The 19,099-nt window shown below is 43.8% G+C and overlaps 1 protein-coding gene across 2 annotated transcripts in view; it reads right to left on the bottom strand.

The window, feature by feature from the left end:
- Positions 1-19,099, bottom strand: part of DMXL2 (Dmx like 2) — a 170,423-nt gene that overhangs the window by 150,213 nt on the left and 1,111 nt on the right. The gene's annotated exons all lie outside the window — the stretch shown is intronic.

The following is a 19,099-nucleotide window of genomic DNA, read 5'->3' as shown; positions in this document are numbered from 1 at the left end:
GATTTAAAAAATATCTGTATGGTATGAAGATATAAAAGTAGATCCTAAGAATATAAAACTAACATACATAAATGCACATATAGAAAAAATAACTGGAATGAGCTAAGCATTTATCCAGTAAGTTACAAGGGAAACAGCAAAATTAATCTAAATAATATAGAAAGAAGAAAATAATAAATTTAAGAACAGAAATTAATAGAAAATAAATGCATAATATACAGAACAGTCAGAAGTAGGTTATTTTAAAAGATTTATAAAGTTAAACTTCTATTTAAGAAAATGAGAGGCACAAATAAACAAGAGCAGTAATGAGAAAAGAAGCAACCCAACAGATGCTGCAGATCTTTAAAAAATAGTAATAAGAGGTTGCTGTGAACAATTTTAAACTAATAAATTTGGAAATCTCTGCAAAAGAATAAATTCTTAGAAAAGTAATGACCCAAAATTCATTACAGAAACAAGTAGAGATAAACATTCTCAAACTGGTAATATAAGCCTCGTCCTTAAGCCCTGGGTCTAATTCACCAAAATGCTAAGAGGGGTTATCTCTGGATTGTACCATAACAGTGATTTTTATCTTTCTTCTACATTTTCCAAATGATCTACAAGAGCATATGTTACTTTTTAAATTTTAAGGGGACAAAAAGGATTGGAAGAGGGGGAAAAGAACAGATTGGGAGCCTTGGGTTCTAGTTTTAATTCTGTCACAGGTCTAGCTATGTGACTTTGATTAAACCCTTTAATGCCTAAATATAAAATTCCTTTAGTAGATGTAATTTGTAAAACATTTTATTTCATATACCAATTTAACATAAAGACAGGAATTAATCTTACCACTTCATAAAAAACACACAAATTGTCTTGTTTCTATATACCAACCACATACAAATGGCACTATTAAATACTGCCAGAAAGGGCTCCAGTTCAATTATCTTATAACCAAAATCATCACTTTGATACCAAATTTCACTAGTTTATAGTTTATAACAACACACACCATGTCCTCTTGTACAACAGTGCACATTTAATAGCTGGTTTGCCTAACACAATGCCTAGGCACTCAAATATTTTCTAATAAAGGATAACCAGGAAGTTATGCTAATCAAAATTCTACTGGGAAATGGAAACTTTCCTTTTCACTTTCCTTATATCAACATTGTTTGAATTGTGAGTTTAGAATGCAGATATTACATTAATAATTTTTTAAATATATTTTATTGATTTTACAGAGCGGAAGGGAGAGGGATAGAGAGTTAGAAACATCAATGAGAGAGAAACATCGATCAGCTGCCTCTTGCACACCCGCCACTGGGGATATGCCCCCAACCAAGGTACATGCCCTTGACCGGAATCGAACCTGGGACCCCTCAGTCCGCAGGCCAACGCTCTATCCACTGAGCCAAACCGGTTAGGGCAACATTAATAATTTTTGACTTTTTATTTTTTTTTTTGAGAGAGAGAGAGAGAGAGAGAGAGAGAGAGAGAAGAGAAAGATCAATTCTTATATGCACCCTGACCAAGGATCAAACCCACAACCTTGGTAAATGAGAACAATGCTCTAACCAACTGAGCTACCCAGCCAGGGCTTACATTAATCATTTTCTTTTTAAAAAAAGAGTTCTTGCCGAAGCCGGTTTGGCTCAGTGGATGGAGCGTCGGCCTGCGGACTGAGAGGTCCCGGGTTCGATTCCGGTCAGGGGCATGTGCCTGGGTTGTGGGCATATCCCCAGTGGGAGATGTGCAGGAGGCAGCTGATCGATGATTCTCTCTCATCGATGTTTCTAACTCTCTGTCTCTCTCCCTTCCTCTCTGTGAAAAATCAATAAAATATATTTTAAAAAAATAAATAAATAAAATATAAAATAAAATAAAAAAACAGTTCTTCAGGGTTTTTGTTCTTAAAAGCCAAATTGAGCTTTTGATTATCTACACTAATAAAAGACAAACATGCAAATTGACCGTGCCTTCGCTATGCCTTAAGCCACGCCTGCCAGCCAATCAGAGCAACTATATGCAAATTAACCCAACCAAGATGGCGGCCAGCAGCCACAGAGCTGGAGCAAGAAGGAGGCTTGATTGCCCCTGTGATGAAGGAAGCCAAGCTGTGGCTGGCTCTAAGCTCCACTCAAGGCAACAAAGTTTCAATTATAGAGGGTAAATAAACCCCAGATACCTGCTTTCAGCCGGCCGTGGCCACAGAGCTGGAGCCAGCAGGAGGCTTGGTTGCCCCTGGCAATGGAGGAAGCCAAGTTCCCACCCACAATGACTGGCTCTGAGCTCCACTAAAGGCTACAATGTTTAATTATATATGGTAAATAAATCCCAGAATAAAAGAAAAAAAGGAGAGGCTGGGAGCTTCTGTGGCTTGACAGCCTGAAAACGGCCCTCAGCCCCTCACACAGACTGGCCAGGCACCCCAGTGGGGACCCCCCACCCTAAAGGGGGTGTGGCCAGCCTGAAAACAGCCATCAGCCCCTCACCTAGGCTGGCCAAACCTCGATGGGGTGAGGGTCCTCACTGCGGGGGGCTTGACCAGTCTGCAAACAGCCATCAGCCCCTCACCCAGGCTGGCCAGGCACCCCAGTGGGGACCCCTACCCTGAAGGGGGTATGACCAGCCTGCAAGCAGCCATCAGCCCCTCACCCAGGCTGGCCAGGCACCCCAGTGGGGACCCCCACCCTGAAGGGGGTATGACCAGCCTGCAAGCAGCCATCAGCCCCTCACCCAGGCTGGCCAGGCACCCCAGTGGGGACCCCCACCCTGATCTGGGACACCCTTCAGGGCAAACCAGCTGGCCCCCACCCATGCACCAGGCCTCTATCCTATATAATAAAAGGGTAATATGCAACTTGACCCTAACAGCAGAACAACTGGGAATGACTAGTCACTATGACACACACTGACCACCAGGGGGCAGACGTTCAATGCAGGAGCTGCCCCCTGGTGGTCAGTGCGCTCCCACAGGAGGAACTCTGCTCAGCCACAAGCCAGGCTGACAGCTGCCAGTACAGCGGTGGTGGTGGAAGCCTCTCCCACCTCCTCAGCAGCGCTAAGGATGTCCGACTGCAGCTTAGGCCTGCTCCCCACTGGAAAGTGGACATCCCCCAAGGGCTGCCAGAGGGATATCTGACTGCCAGCTTGGGCCCGATCCCCTAGGGAGTGGGCCTAAGCCAGCAGGTGGACATCCTCCGAGGGGTCCCAGACTGCAAGAGATCATAGGCCAGGCTGAGGAACCCCCCCAAGTGCACAAATTTTTGTGCACCAGGCCTCTAGTATCTATATAAAAAATTTTCCAGCATAAAATTATTCTAGCCATGTTTGAATGTTCCATAGGTATATTATTAAAATTACTTTCCCAAGAGAATCTTGCTTCTGTCCAAGAATACTCCTTTAGCTGACTTTAGTTTACTGCCAAGTGGGAAAGTCATCTCAATCATATCTTTGTCAGGCTCCTCAATTTTCATTTCCAGGCCAAAATCAGCTGATTGTTAAAACATATAACTCTTAAAATACAGAATCACTACACTCTAGGTATTAGGTTAATCTCCAATTTTTTATGCATTAAAGTCTTTCCAAATCATAATTGAGGAAAATTTGATAACTGCTATACCATATAGCCTAGGTGTGTAGTAGCCTATACCATCTAGGTTTGTGTAAGTATACTATACTAGAGGCCCAGTGCACAAAAATTTGTGCACTCGGGGGAGAGGGGGGGTCCCTCAGCCCGGCCTGTGCCCTCTCACAGTCTGGGACCCCTCGGGAGATAATGACCTGCTGGCTTAGGCTGGCTCCCGGGTGGCAGAGGGCAGGCCCAATCCCTAGGTGCAGCCCCTGGTCGGGCTCAGAGCAGGGCCGATTGGGGAGTTGGGGCGCCACCCCGTCATGCACAGAGCAGGGCAGATTGGGAGGTTGTGATGCCACCCTCAGTCACACTCAGGGTAGGGCCAATTTGGGGGTTGGGGCACCGTCCCGTCACACTCAAGGCAGGGTCAATGGGGAGGTTGTGGCGCCACCCCCTGTCACGCACAGAGCAGGGCCAATCAGGGGGTTGGGGCGCTGCCCCCGTCACACACAGAGCAGGGCCCATCAGGGGGTTGGGGCGCCACCCTCTATCACCCACAGAGCAGGACCGATCAGGGGGTTGGGGCGCGGCCACTCTCACACTCAGGGCAGGTCCGATGGGGAGGTTATGGCTCTACCCCATCACACACAGAGCAGGGCCCGTCGGGGGGGGTGGTTGGGGAGCTCCCCCCTATCAGGCACAGAGCAGGGCTGCTCAGGGGGTTGGGGCCCCGCCCCCTGTTACGCTGATCCTGGTGCCGGGAGGCATATTACCCTTTTACTATATAGGGTAGAGGCCTGGTGCATGGGTGGGGCCGGCTGGTTTGCCCTGAAGGGTGTCCTGGATCAGGGTGGGGGTCCCCACTGGGATGTCTGGCCAGTCTGGGTGAGGGGCTGAGGGCTGTTTTCAGGCTGGGAGTGACTGAAGTTCCCAACCGCTCCTTTTTTTCTTTTTCTTTTTTTATTCTGGGCCAGCTTTACCTTGAGGCTTGGCTCCAGCTCTTAGGCCTCCGCGGCTCAAAGTAGGTTTCTGGCCTTTGCTTACAATGTTGTGAATCTGCTGGCTGAAATCCGGAGGTATTTGTTACAATGTTTCTTAAACTGCCTGCTCAGAGGCCTGCAGCCGCAGGCCGGGAACGTTGGTTTCCTCCAATGATCCTCCGTCACTGAGGCAAGCAAGCCTCATGTTAGTTTCAAGCTGCCTGGCTGCCAGCCGCCATCTTGGCTGACAGTTAATTTGCATATCTCGCTGATTAGCCAATGAAAAGGGTAGCGGTCGTACGCCAATTACCATGTTTCTCTTTTATTAGTGTAGATGATGTTCACACAATGACGAAATCATAAATGACACAGTTCTTAGAATGACCCTGTCATTAAGTGGCATGTGACCATATTTTAACAGAATCATTTCTAGCTACTGTGTTGAGAATAAACTGAAGAAGGATAAAACCACCATATTCCTGGAGATGATGGTGTTTGGGACCATAGTGGTAGCAGTAAAAGCCCTAGCTGGTTGGCTGAGTGGATAGAGCATCAGCCAGGTCCCGAGTTTGATTCCAGTCAAGAGCACATGCCATGCTCAATTAATATTTGACAAAGGAGGCAAGAACATACAATGGAGCCAAGATAGTCTCTTCAATAAATGGTGTTGGGAAAATTGGACAGATATATGCAAGAAAATGAAACTAGACCACCAACTTACACCATACACAAAAATAAACTCAAAATGGATAAAAGACTTAAATGTACGACAGGATACCATAAAAATTCTAGAAGAATCCAAAGGCAACAAAATCTCAGACATATGCCAAAGCAATTTCTTCACTGATACAGCTCCTAGAGCACTTGAAACTAAAGAGAAAATGAACAAATGGGACTACATCAAAATAAAAAGCTTCTGCACAGCAAAAGAAACCATCAACAAAACAACGAGAAAACCCACTGTGTGGGAAAACATATTTGCCAATGACATATCTGATAAGGGCCTAATCTCCAAAATTTATAGGGAACTCATACAACTTAACAAAAGGAAGATAAACAATCCAATCAAAAAATGGGCAAAGGACCTAAATAGACACCTTTCAAAAGAGGACATTCAGAAAGCCAAGAGACATATGAAAACATGCTCAAAGTCACTAATCATCCGAGAGATGCAAATCAAAACAGCAATGAGGTACCATCTCACACCTGTCAGACTGGCTATCATCAACAAATCAACAAACGACAAGTGCTGGAGAGGATGTGGAGAAAAAGGAACACTTGTGCACTGCTGGTGGGAATGCAGACTGGTGCAGCCACTATGGAAGACAGTATGGAGTTTCCTTAAAAAACTGAAAATGGAACTCCCATTTGACCCTGTGATCCCACTTCTAGGAATATATCCCAAGAAACCAGAAACACCAATCAGAAAGGATATATGCACCCCTATGTTCATAGCAGCACAATTCACCATAGCTAAGATCTGGAAACAGCCTAAGTGCCCATCAGTAGATGAATGGATTAGAAAACTGTGGTACATCTACACGATGGAATACTATGCTGCTGTAAAAAGGAAGGAACTCTTACCATTTGCAACGTCATGGATGGAACTGGAGAGCATTATGCTAAGTGAAATAAGCCAGTCAATAAAGGAAAAACACCACATGATCTCACTCATTCATGGACAATAGAGACCATTATAAACTTTTGAACAATAATAGATACAGAGGCAGAGCTGCCTCAAACAGATTGTCAAACTGCAGCGGGAAGGCCGGGGAGGGTTGGGGGGCAGGAGGTAGGGGGGTAAGAGATCAACTAAAGGACTTGTATGCATGCATATAAGCATAACCAATGGACATAAGACACTGGGTGATAGGGGAGGCTAGGGGACTGTCTAGGGCGGGGGGATAAAATGGATACATATGTAATACCCTTTGTAATACTTTAAGCAATAAAAAATTTGAAAAAAAAAAAAAAAAAAGAGCACATGCCTAGGTTGTGGGCTCAATCCCCAGGAGGGGGCACACAGGAGGCAGCTGATCAATGATTCTCTCTCATCATTGATGTTTCTCTCTCTCTCTCTCCCTTACCTCTCTGAAATCAATTTTAAAAAATAAAATAAAAAACAGAGTGATAGCAGCACAAATGATAAGAACTGGTCAGATTCTGGATGTATTTTGCAGGTAGAGCCAAAATAATTTGTCAATATTAGATACTAGAGGCCCAGTGCACAAAATTTGTACACTGGGTGGGGGGTGGGGGGGTTGTCCCTCAGCCCGGCCTGTGCCCTCTGGCAGTGCGGGACCCCTCGCTCCTTACTGCCCGCCTGCTCGCTGCTCCTTAGTGCTGCCACAGAAGCAGGAGAGGCTCCCACCACTGCCACTGCACTCGCCAGCCGTGAGCCCGGCTTCTGGCTGAACGGTACTCCCCCTGTGGGAGCGTCTGCCCCCTGGTGTTCAGTGCACATCATAGTGACCGGTCATTCCACCAGTCATTCTGCCATTCAATCGATTTGCATATTAGGGTTTTATTATATAGGATAAGGTGAAAATTTTAAAATAGTGAAAAATTCCAAGGGAACTGAAAAAAACTGAAGTAGCCATTTACTGGTTTAGGAAAGGCTGGAGGTGGAGAATGTTATGAGAATGGGGACTCTGAGGTAGTATTAGACATTCAAGAGAGAAATGTCAAAAAAAACTGCTGGATATAGAAAAGTGGAATCAGGCTGAGAAGGAGCAATTAAGTAGAGGAAAACCAGGAGAGCTACATGAAGAAAGTACTCCAAAAAGGAGAAATTCTAGTGCAATGCCCTTGAGTAATGAGGGAATAGAGACTAGGGCAGCCGTGGGCAAACTACAGCCCGTGGGCCGGATCCGGCCCATTTGAAATGAATAAAACTAAAAAAAAAAAGACCGTTCCCTTTTATGTAATGATGTTTACTTTGAATTTATATTAGTTCACACAAACACTCCATCCATGCTTTTGTTCCGGCCCTCCAGTCCAGTTTAAGAATCCATTGTGGCCCTCGAGTCAAAAAGTTTGCCCACCCCTGGACTAGGGTATACCAGGATTTCTCACAACTCAGACATTATTTACATTTGGGGATGAATAATTCTTCATTGGTGCGGGAGCACTGTCTTATGCATTATATGACACTTATCAGGATTTCTGGCCTCTCGCCACTAGATGCCAGTTGTCCCTGCCAACTCCGTCAAAATAAAAAATGTCTCCAGAAATTGTCAAGTGTCCCCTTGGAGGCAAAATAACCGTTATATAAATGGAGGAACTGGCCTTTGCTTGAGACACAATCCATCCACATAAAAGGAAGATGCTATGGGTAGAGTACATAATAATTTGAATGTCTTCTTAGTAGATCCTTCTAAGTACAATACAGTCAAGGCCAGATACATGAGGAAGTTGCCAGCATATCACAAAACCAAAGTCACTGTGATACTTTTGTAATGACCTGGCTATTAATTAACTAAAAAGGAAAAGAGAGGAGACTAAATATGATAGGCATACCCAGTGAAGTCAAGGCCCTTCCGTGAGCCAGCCACGCCTTCCTCCCCCCTCCTCTCTGTGTGCAGCTCCTAATTCTAAGGGACCCCACGAGACTCAAAGCCAGGGGAGCACTGGGCAGCTGTACATTGTCCTGGGCTAACCCCCTGAACCTGTCCCCAAGACCCCCTTTCCCTGACTCCCCTGTGAGCTGGCAGCACCCACCTGGGCTCACTTCCTTCCTATAAGGTTTCTAGCAGCCAGAGCCGCCCGCCCCATTCTCCCCTGTTGCTGCTTCTGTCTGCGCCTCCACCCCCTTGTTTCGCTGTCCCAGCTTCCATAAGCACCCCTCCTCGTCACCTGGACTCTGCTGTGAGCTCTTTCCTGCACAAAGTCAAGAGCCCAGGCAGGCCAGGCCGCCCGAGGCAGACCCGCTCGGGCCAGGCTCTTTCCAGGAACAACGTGAAGTAACAATGCTCAGACTCTGCCCCTGTCTCCAGACCTCTCCAAACTACAGGCCATTGTCTGCTCAGATGAAAAAGTCCCTGTCACCCTGTCCGTCCTCAGCCTGGGGGCGCCGAGGCCCTGACACCCACTGGGCTCCGTCCGTGAGCCTTGGCCAACATGTGGCCCACTGGGCGATGGGCCTGGCTGGCCGCCAGCATTCCTTCCCTCGACACCACCTTTCCGTGGGCCCCTGCGAGCCATGCCCCGTGCTGAGGGGTCTGTGTACCTACGTCACCCCATTCCATCGCACAGCACCCCGAAAGAGGATGCTGTGACTTCCTGCACTTTGCAGACAAGGAAACTGAGGCACAAAGAGGGGACTTCGCAGGGCTGTAAACGGAGCCGGGCAGAATCACCACCCCAGGTCCCTGCAGGTGATTCTGATGGATGCCCGGCCACGGCTCCTGGGGGTCCTCTGCCCAGAACTAAGGCTGCCCCCACCCCTGCCCCCAAAATAAATTTTAAAAAAAAGAAAGAAAAAGAAGGTGCCTGCTTATCAGTCATACTTGAGAACAGGGAACTCCACTAGCAATGAAGAAATTTCAACCACACAATTCTCCAAGAACAATTACTCCTAGGAAAATGTTAACATTTTACCATATAAGCTAAGTGTATCTTTGAACTGAATCTAAGCCAAAACTTTCATGTTTTTCGGATCCATGCCAAGCATGTCAAACATGCAGCCCGCCAGCCACAAGTTTGACATGCTTGAAGCCCCTTTGCATAATGCCCACATGGTCTCAGGTTTCCTGGGTTTCTCCTAAAAATCAGAATGAAAATATGGCAATTGGTTTCACATGTATATATCAAGTCCCAGGGTTACATGAACTATATCTAAGAGAAAGAAAGTACAGTTCATACCACTTGTGTAAGTTGTACCTGCTCCCTCAATAATAGGTCCTATCCTGTTACATCATGAATTAGGGTTACAGAGCAAAAATATAATGCAAAAGGATTCCACATACTAAAAAAGACTGAAAACCCTAAAGCTTCTATAAAAATATTTGGCTTCCAAACTAATTTTAAAAAATAACTCACAGGGTTAGGAAAGCCTTATTAAATCTGAATTACATATTCTCTATTATTATCACTTTTGAAATACTGCTTTGCTTTCTATCATAGAAAAAAATTTAATTGGTCAGGCATGACTTCTTTTCCCACTGTGCCACTGTAGCTGTAACCCAACATCCTGTGTCCTTTTTGATAATTAAGCTAGAGGCCTGGTGCACAAATTTGTGCACAGGTGGGGTCCAGTCGGCCAAGGGGAGGGGACACGGGAGGTTGGCTGGCTGGCCCCACCCCCAATTGGGGCAGGGGGGTGACTGGGGCGGGGCCATCTGGGGGGAAGGGCTGCAGGAGGTTGGCCAGCTGACCCTGCTGCTGATCGGGCCAGTTGGCCGGCCGCAGTGCACGTCAGTGACCGGTTGTACTAGTTGTTCTGGTCATTTCAGTTGTTCTGGTCGCTTGGATTTTATATACTGTATATAGATACTGAGACTCTGATTTGTTCTAAGAACTTCCCAAGATCCAAGTTAAGATACTGATTATAATTTCTTAAGTCATCTTTCAAATATCCCAAAACCTAAGAACAGAAAGTAGAGAGACAACCAAGATGGCAGCATAGGTAAACACCTGAATTTGCTGCTGCGCACAACCACATTAAAACTACAACTAAGAAACAGAACGAATGCCATCCAGAACCACGGGAAGGCTGGCTGAGTGGAAATTCTACAACTAGAAGGAAAGAGAAAAGCACACTGAGTCCAGTAGGAGGTACAGAGGTGCGGAAGAGCGGAGGTATGAAGGCGCACACGAAAGGGGCTGGCAGCTGGGTATGCTGTTGTCTTTTTCAATCGGGAGGGAGAAACAAGCTCCCAACTGCTCTGAACTCCAGTTCTGAGTGAGAATTTGGGAACCCAGACTCATACGGAGAGAAACTTGACTGTCTGGCATCGGGCCAGAAAGTGAGGGCGGCTTTCTCGCAGAGGTGCTTGCAGCGGTCATTGTTCCTGCATGGGGCCGCAGGACACAGACTCTGGGACCTTTCCAAGGCAGAGCAAACTAGCAGCCATTGTGGTTTGCTCCTCCCTGGTGATTCCCTAAGACCCCACCCCACCCAATTTACAACCCCACCCAAGCTGTGAACAGAGGCTTTTGCATTTGAATGGCCTGGCCTTTCTCCACCTAAAAACCTGGGCAGACTCAGTGAGCACCAAAGCCCCACTGAAGCAAGTCCTGCCCCATAAGGGTGTCTCCAGGACAGGAGTTCTCCCACCATAGACACAACTGGTCCTCACAGCCAACTGGCCTGGAGGTCAATTCCATCCAGTGATACCAACAGCAATCAAGACTTAACTACAACAAGACTGTCCACACAGCCCACAAAGGGGTGCACCAAGAGTGTCCACCTCAGGTAATTAGGGAGGCTGAGCCACTAGACCCTATAGGACACCTAGCACACAAAGCCACTCTATCAACACACAGAAGGAGCCAAAATGTGGAGACAAAGAAACAAGTCACAAATGACAGAAATGGAGGAAAGCAAACTACTGGATATAGAGTTCAACACCACAGTTATAAGGTTACTCAAGAATCTTCTAGAAACCTCCGAGAAATATAGTGAGACCCTCAAGGATATGAAAAAGGACGAACTAGAAATTAAGCATACACTGACTGAAATAAAGAATAATATACAGAGATCCAACAGCAGACTAGAGGATCGCAAGAATCAAGTCAGATTTGAAATACGAAGAAGCAAAAAACACCCAACCAGAAAAGCAAAAGGAAGAAAGAATACAAAAATATGAAGATAGTGTAAGGAGCCTCTGGGACAACTTCAAGCGTACCAATATCCGAATTATAGGAGTGCCAGAAGAAGAGAAAGAGCAAGATATTGAAAACCTATTTGGAGAAATAATAACAGAAAACTTCCCCTACCTGGTGAAAGAAATAGACTTACAAGTCCAGGAAGAGCAGAGAACCCCAAACAAGAGGAATCCAAAGAGGACCCCACCAAGACACATCATAATTAAAATGCCAAGAGCAAAAGACAAAGAGAGAATATTAAAAGCAGCAAGAGGAAAACAGTTAGTTACTTACAAGGGAGTACCCATAGGACTGTCAGCTGATTTCTCAACAGAAACTATGCAGGCCAAAAGGGAGTGGCAAGAAATATTCAAAGTGATGAATAGCAAGAACCTACAACCAAGATTACTCTACCCAGCAAAGCTATCATTTAGAATTGAAGGTCAGATAAAGAGCTTAACAGATAAGAAAAAGCTAAAGGAGTTCATCACCACCAAACCAGTATTATATGAAATTCTGATGGGTATTCTTTAAAAAGAGGAAGAAGAAGAAAAAAAAGGTAAAGATAAAAATTATGAACAACAAAGTGACAACAAATACATATCTATCAACAAGTGAATCTAAAAATCAAGTGAATAAAAAATCTGACGAACAGAATAAACTGATGAATAGAATAGAATCAGGGGCACAGAAAGGGAGTGGACTGACAATTCTCGGGGGGAAGGGATTGTGGGGGGTGCGGGAAGAGACTGGACAAAAATCGTACACCTATGGATGAGGACAGTGGGGGGGAGGGTAAGGACAGGGGGTGGGTTGGGAACTGGGTGGAGGGGAGCTATGGGGGGAAAAAGAGGAACAACTGAAATAATCTGAACAATAAAGATTTATTAATAAAAAATAATAATAATAAAAAGAACAGAAAGTACAGGAGTGACCATATGTAGGGGCTGGAGAACCTGAACACCATTACACTGGCCCCATCTGCCACTCCATACTGCATGTGACAGTTCAGGCAACTACCAGTAACCAGACGCTAAAGATACAATCATAAATCATAAACAAGAGCCTCCTTTTCCACTGTGAGCCCAAAGAGCCACTACTTCATAAAATCTCTGTATGGCTTCTTCCCTGACCCAAAAAGGAGGTCAGACTCTCTGGCTGTAAAGTCTGACCAATAGTCTTGTACATACAAGTGAAGGGAAAATATACAACAAGCCAGACTTCACCACAACCACTTTATGTTTCTGGTCCATTTTCTCTCGTGCCCCTTGGAAATCTTTAAACAAGCCAATATAATGCTCCTTTGAGGTCTGAATACTTAAGGAGAACCTAATTTAAGAACCTCATTTTACAGATGAAAAACACATGAGAGGTTAAGTGATTTACCCAAGGTCATATACGTACTCAGTCTCTGATCTCCCATTTCTGGAAGGTATTATTCAGGACTATACCAGAGTTTCTGGGTAGCTGCTGGAAGTCTTGTCACTAAAAGTAGGAAGGATAATTAACAATCTACATGAGGATATAAAAAAAGAACTTATATAACCTCATATACAGGGCATGGCAAAAGTAGGTTTACAGTTGTTTGTATGGAAATTAATAAATAATAATATAAGAATAAATTTTGTTTTGCATACTCACAACTGTAAACCTACTTTTGCCACCCTGTACACCTACAGGCTAAGAAAACACATGCCCACAAACTCTAAAAAAAAATCTATTTAAATAAACAAGAAGCTACTCTCCAAGAAAAAATGGGCCAATTTCTCTTGAAAAACAAGCCCATTCTAACTTCTTGACCTCTGTCTTCCCCTTTACTTTCAGCACAGGCTGTCAATAGGCCTGAGAGTTGTCAGACCTGCCCTGGCCAGCTTGGCTCAGTGGATAGAGCGTCAGCCTGGGGACTGAGGAGTCCCGGGTTAGATTCCAGCCAAGGGCACATGCCTGGGTTGCAGGCTCGACCCCCAGTAGGGGGCGTGCAGGAGGCAGCCGATCAATGATTCTCTCTCATCATTGATGTTTCTCTCTCTCCCCTCTCCCTTCCTCCCTGAAATCAATAAAGAAATCTACACTAATAAAAGAGAGAAATGGTAATTGGCATACGACGATACCCTTTTCATTGGCTAATCAGGGCTATATGCAAATTAACTGCCAACTAAGATTGGCAGTTAACTGCCAACAAGATGGCAGTTAATTTGCATATGTAGGCACAATGCAGGGAGGCAAAAGGGAAAGCAGGAAGAAGCCCCCTGCCACTGACAGTGATCGGAAACCCAGGGGGGAGCTAAGAGCTGGGGGGCAGGGCAAAGGCGGCCCTGGGGCCGCCTTTGCCCTGCCCCCCAGCCATGATCGGAGAATCAGGCGCCTTTGCCGCCCTGGCCAGTGATAGCAGGAAGTAGGGGTGGAGCCAGCGATGGGAGCTGGGCACGGTCGAAGCTGGCAGTCCCAGGAGCTAGGGGTCCCTTGCCTGGGCCTAAAGCGAAGCCCACGATCGCGGGGCCGCTGCAGCTGTGGGTCCCCGCTGCCCAGGCCAGACTCCTAGGCCAGAGGCGTCAGGCCTGGGCAAGGGGCCGATCCTGTGATTGGAGGGTGATGGGGGTCAACGCCTGAGGGCTCCCAGTATGTGAGAGGGGGCAGGCTGGGCTGAGGGACACTCCCCCCCGCCCCACACCCAGTGCACAAATTTCGTGCACCGGGCCCCTAATATATATATAAAAAAAAGAGTTGTCAGACCTACTAATAACCAGCCAGTACAGACGCATATTTCTGTCCAACTTCCCAATTCCCCTGGCCAAAAGTGATCTATTATTCCTCCTGAAATCCCACCAGAACTTAAGTGCCTCACAATACCACTCAGCTGGCCTGCTGTGGCTAAGTACATGTCTTAACTCTCCCAGTAGATTACCAGGTTCCTGAACTTCTTTAATAAATTCCCTGAAATCAGGACTAAGTTTTTTTATTCCTCCCCCGCAATCTTCACAGAGCCTCGCAGACCTATGTGTTCAACAAACATTTACTAAATGTATAAACAGCCTGATCATTTTCAAAGTTTGGTGTTGCTATAATTCTAGGGCTGGAATGTTATGATGCTATGATAAAATTAAAATATATCTAAATACCAGAAAAAATAGATCATATAACATTATCTTCTAACTTTTAAATTAATGTTTCTTCATTCATTACTAATCTGGTGACTTTCAGGGGGAAAAAAAACAAAAAACAAAAAAACAGTGCCAACAACAAAAGTCAAGAAATATTAAGATATGTTTTCCTAAAAAGATATGGGTAATGTTTGGGAATCATATTTTTCAACATTCTAAGAGTGTTTGCTCTTTAATAAAGAGTTCAGTGTGTTTTTTAAAAATCACTTTTGTGAAGGAATTTATCCTATCATACTGTTATAGCCAATAATTTATCCCCATCACACCATTCCTTGGCTTTCGTTGTTCTTGCCTTCCAGAAAGGCCTAAAACCACTATCTTTTCAAATGTCAATCTTCTGTGAAATCTTTTATCTTTCCTACTATAAGCGATCTCTTTCATCTGCCTTACATTATAATTATGTACATCCTTTTTTATCTCTGCCATTATATTACAAGCCCACTAAGAGTGGAAATGGCTCACTAATTTTTGTAAACTTTGATCAATGTGTAGAATTCATATCAGAGTAAAATAACATCAACTGCCCCTATCCACCTGAAAATACAGTCTGCACCCCTTAAAGGCAAATGGTAAATTTTTAAAATTAGATTAATAATGATTAATAATAATGTACCATCATCATTTTAATTAATATTTTAATGCTTATAAAAAAAGTAACTAAGGACTATTTTTCAGGAAAGTAATAACATAAATGAGAAAATATACACTATTGCATCAAGACTTGAAGCATTCACTTATCTATAAGAATGTAGCTGGAAATGTCTGAATGGCAAAATAAAATATAAGAAAGCTCATACATGGTAGAAGATAATTTCCTTGGACTATCTGGGGCCTAACTTTTGCAGGATAACTGTATTTCCAGAACTTAGATCTGTAATTAAAATTAAAGAATGATCAAAAGGTAATACATCTATATACATAAAAAGGCTAAGTGTCCGTTCAACCGGTAGCTATGACACGCACTGACCACCAGGGGGAAGACACTCAATGCAGGAGCTGCCATGACGCACACTGGCCATTTAAAAATAGATGGCGCCAGGCGCCAACACACCAAATGGGACACAGGCCCCACCACCACTCTGGAGTGACAGCCCACCAAATCACAGCCAACGCTGCCAAGTCCCCATAGCACAAAATGTGGACCCCAGCCCAGCCAGAAATGGTTGCTGTGGGCGCCGGGTAATGACATCACATAGCAAAGCCCACTTCCTCTCCCTAGCCACTAGCCTCCTTGGAGTTTCTTCCGCCCAGGGACACAACGTGCTTTATAGCCAAGTGCAAACATTTTACACTTTAACCAAATGTTTGCGAAGCGTTTTCCCGTGCCTCATCTCCTTTGATCCTCACAGAAGTCCTGGAGTAGGTAGAACAGGAGACTCAGCAGAATCCTATTTTCTCTTCATTAGCCAGAAAACAGAGATTTAGAAAGTTTAGAAACTTGACCCAACTGAAAAGAAGTAAGAAATGGTGGAACTTGAAAATGACTTCAGGTTTCCTCACTGTGCAGAATACAGTCAAACACTGTTACAGTTCAATATTTTACTCTTTGTTCTCCCTGCATGATCTACAATAATAATCTGCTTCGTGTTGATATTTACTGCTATGTTGCTGACAATTACCTGAAAGAGAAGTTGGGGTGCTTCACTGGGCTGGAAAAAGTTTAGCTACACCAGAAAGCAAGTCTAATTAAACAAGTTTATTCTATATAGACCATCCATAAAAGGCTAAGTTGACTCGTAATACATGCGTAATACATATAAAGCTCTCGCTGGCGCCAATCACACGCGTGTGTTTCAATCTGTCATTGTCGATCGTGAATTTGGTTGACACTTCTATTATAGAGAAAGGGTGAATAGCGATATTAAAATATTTCTTCTAATTAATTTCCTTTCAATGTGCACGAATCCGTAAACTAGGATACTAGTATGATTATATTTATAAAATCACAATTGTTGTAAAAACTGCTAACTGCCAAAACACAAGTGAAAACCACCATAGCTCACATGTTAGCACTAAAAGCATACACAACACTAAGACTGTCCATTACAAATTGCACCACCATGTCAACATAGCACAAATTGGGCACAGTGACATAACCAAGCAGTCATTCACAATCCAATGACGCCACCCACCACCCACTACCCACCAAGCACAACGCAATATATATAACAGCTTTTCAATTACGATGCTATGAATACTTCAAAATCCGTTCAGAACAATTCCTTTACAAAAACTTTCCATTTATAGACTCCTAAATAAATGACCTAAAAAAAAAAGATATACCCTATTTTGAAAAGGTCCTCAAGTTATCATTGGCTAAGAACCACTGGCTAGCGACAAGACAGTCTTTCCTTCTACAATGGCCTTACACACATATATACCCCTTCAGAGCAAGAACTCCCACAGGAAAAAAACACAACCAAAAAAAAAAAAAAAAAAAAGCCCACCAGATAAGAAGTCACAAGACTTCCATTCCAATCCTGGCTGGTCCCCTTTTTAGTCATCTGACCAGAACTGAAGTTTTTCCATCTGATTGCTATACAAATTAAATGACATGTTCTATGTAAAGGAGATTTACTTTCAAAAATTTATTTTTACCACACTAATATAGGCATTCAAATAACTGTTAATTCTAGAGTACTTAAAAACAGCTTGTTCTCATTTCTGGTAAGTAACTCTGTTCTTTACAGAGTCCAAAGGTCATTTCTAGTTCAAGGCAAAGTTATAACTGGATCAGTGTACTCAAAACTAAGATATTAGCCCTAGCCAGTTTGGTTCAGTGGATAGAGTCAGCCTGCAGACAGAAGGGTCCCGAGTTCAATTCCAGTCAAGGGCACATGCCCAGGTTGAGGGCTCAATCGCCAGTAGGGGGCATGCAGGAGGCAGCCGATAATGATTCTCACTGATGTTCTATTTCTCTCTCCATCTCCCTTCCTCTCTGAAATCAATAAAAATATATTTTTAAGAAAACTAAGATATTAAAATGGGGATGGGGTTGTAATGCCAAAGGGCCATATATAATCACAGGCAGGTATCCTAAACCAGGTAAATTTTTGAGTCATATTTGGGAAAAAATAAAGTCAGGATTCTCTTGTTACAACACAAAAATGTAGGCTAAAATAAGAAGATTAGTATGCCTAAAGCAGTAGGGCCAAGATGAGAAGTATATATAATCAAATATAAAGAAATATAAAGTCAAAGATGGCAGAAGAATTTCTGACAAGTTTAAATTTCACAACACAGCTATTAGAAACAACTACATATTCATGAGCCCAGAATGATATGGTGAAATGGTATTGGAAGAAAATTATCCCAGCAGCTATGTGAAGGATGAACTGAAGTGATCAAATAAGTGTCAGGAAGACCAGTTGGAAGCTAGCTGTCATATTAAATAATACAAATAAGGCTCTATAATAAGGTGGCAACTCAGGACATGAAAAGGGGTAAATCTAACAGATACTGCAGAGTCACCGAGACTTGGTGACAGGTTTGAATTGGGGGAGGAGGGGTGGAAAAGATATGAAAATGACCCCAAGCATCTGGTCATAGGTGGCCTCCAGCATAACCACACCTGCACAGCACTCATAGTTTTTGCACTGACTTTTCCAGACTGCATCTGAATCCATTTTAGCGCTATATACCAGCCCCACAGTGAGACACTGTTCTGCTTTAGAAGAAAACAGGAGAATTACCACCACCACCATAGTGTGGAAATACCCCATAACCCAAGGTTCCAGATTTGTTTCTTCATGGAGGGAGTCTGCTTTTCCAACCCTGAGGAACTTCTCCACCACCTACACAACTGGGGGAGAGGACAATTTCTTCTCTGTGCCCCAAATATTCTCTCCACACTTGACAAACATGCTCAATACTATAGGGATCTTTTAGGTCCCAAGTACACAAAACACAGATGACACTATTGATAAAGGTGTAACAATATAAGTCAGGCAAATTATATTTTTAAAGGGTTCATTCTCAACTGGAACAAAGCCAAGTTAATTACATTTAAAAATTAAAATGGACAAAAGAGCAATCTTGTAGTTATTTCTAATGTATCACAATGACAGATAAATTCAGTTCCAGAATGCACTGTGCTACATAATGATGCTGCAGTTTTGCTGGAGCTTTTCTTATTTCTGCAGCTTTAAACACATGCTGTGGGGAGGCAGACATCAGATCAAAGTGTTTCCCTTGTCTAAAAAGCATTTTGCTATTTCCAATTTTATCAGCAGATGGTTGTCAATGTGTATTTCATCGAGGTCTCACTGCCTACAGTTCCTTCTATGGAAGGCCTTGTATAAATTTAATACAAAAAAAAGAACTCATGCTAATCCATGGGAGTCTATGGGTAAATGCTCTAGAGCTCGGTTTGAATTTGCTACACTACCAACATGCCATTCTCAAAAAGGACTGATGCATCCACGCTCCAGGAGAAACATACCTATTTCATTTAGATTTTAAAGAGGTTCTAACACGTTATCGTTTCTATACACTTTACTCGCACAAACAAGAAAAGCGCTGTCATAAAATGTCACATTGCCTTGGCTTTAAAAACAAACCAGCCTACTTTGCAAATGGATTAAAATATT

Source organism: Myotis daubentonii, chromosome 1, assembly GCF_963259705.1.
Source record: "Myotis daubentonii chromosome 1, mMyoDau2.1, whole genome shotgun sequence".
In the NCBI taxonomy this organism is placed as follows: Eukaryota; Metazoa; Chordata; class Mammalia; order Chiroptera; family Vespertilionidae; genus Myotis; species Myotis daubentonii.
The sequence above is the reverse complement of the archived record's forward strand: the minus strand, read 5'-3'. Positions and strand labels throughout refer to the sequence as shown.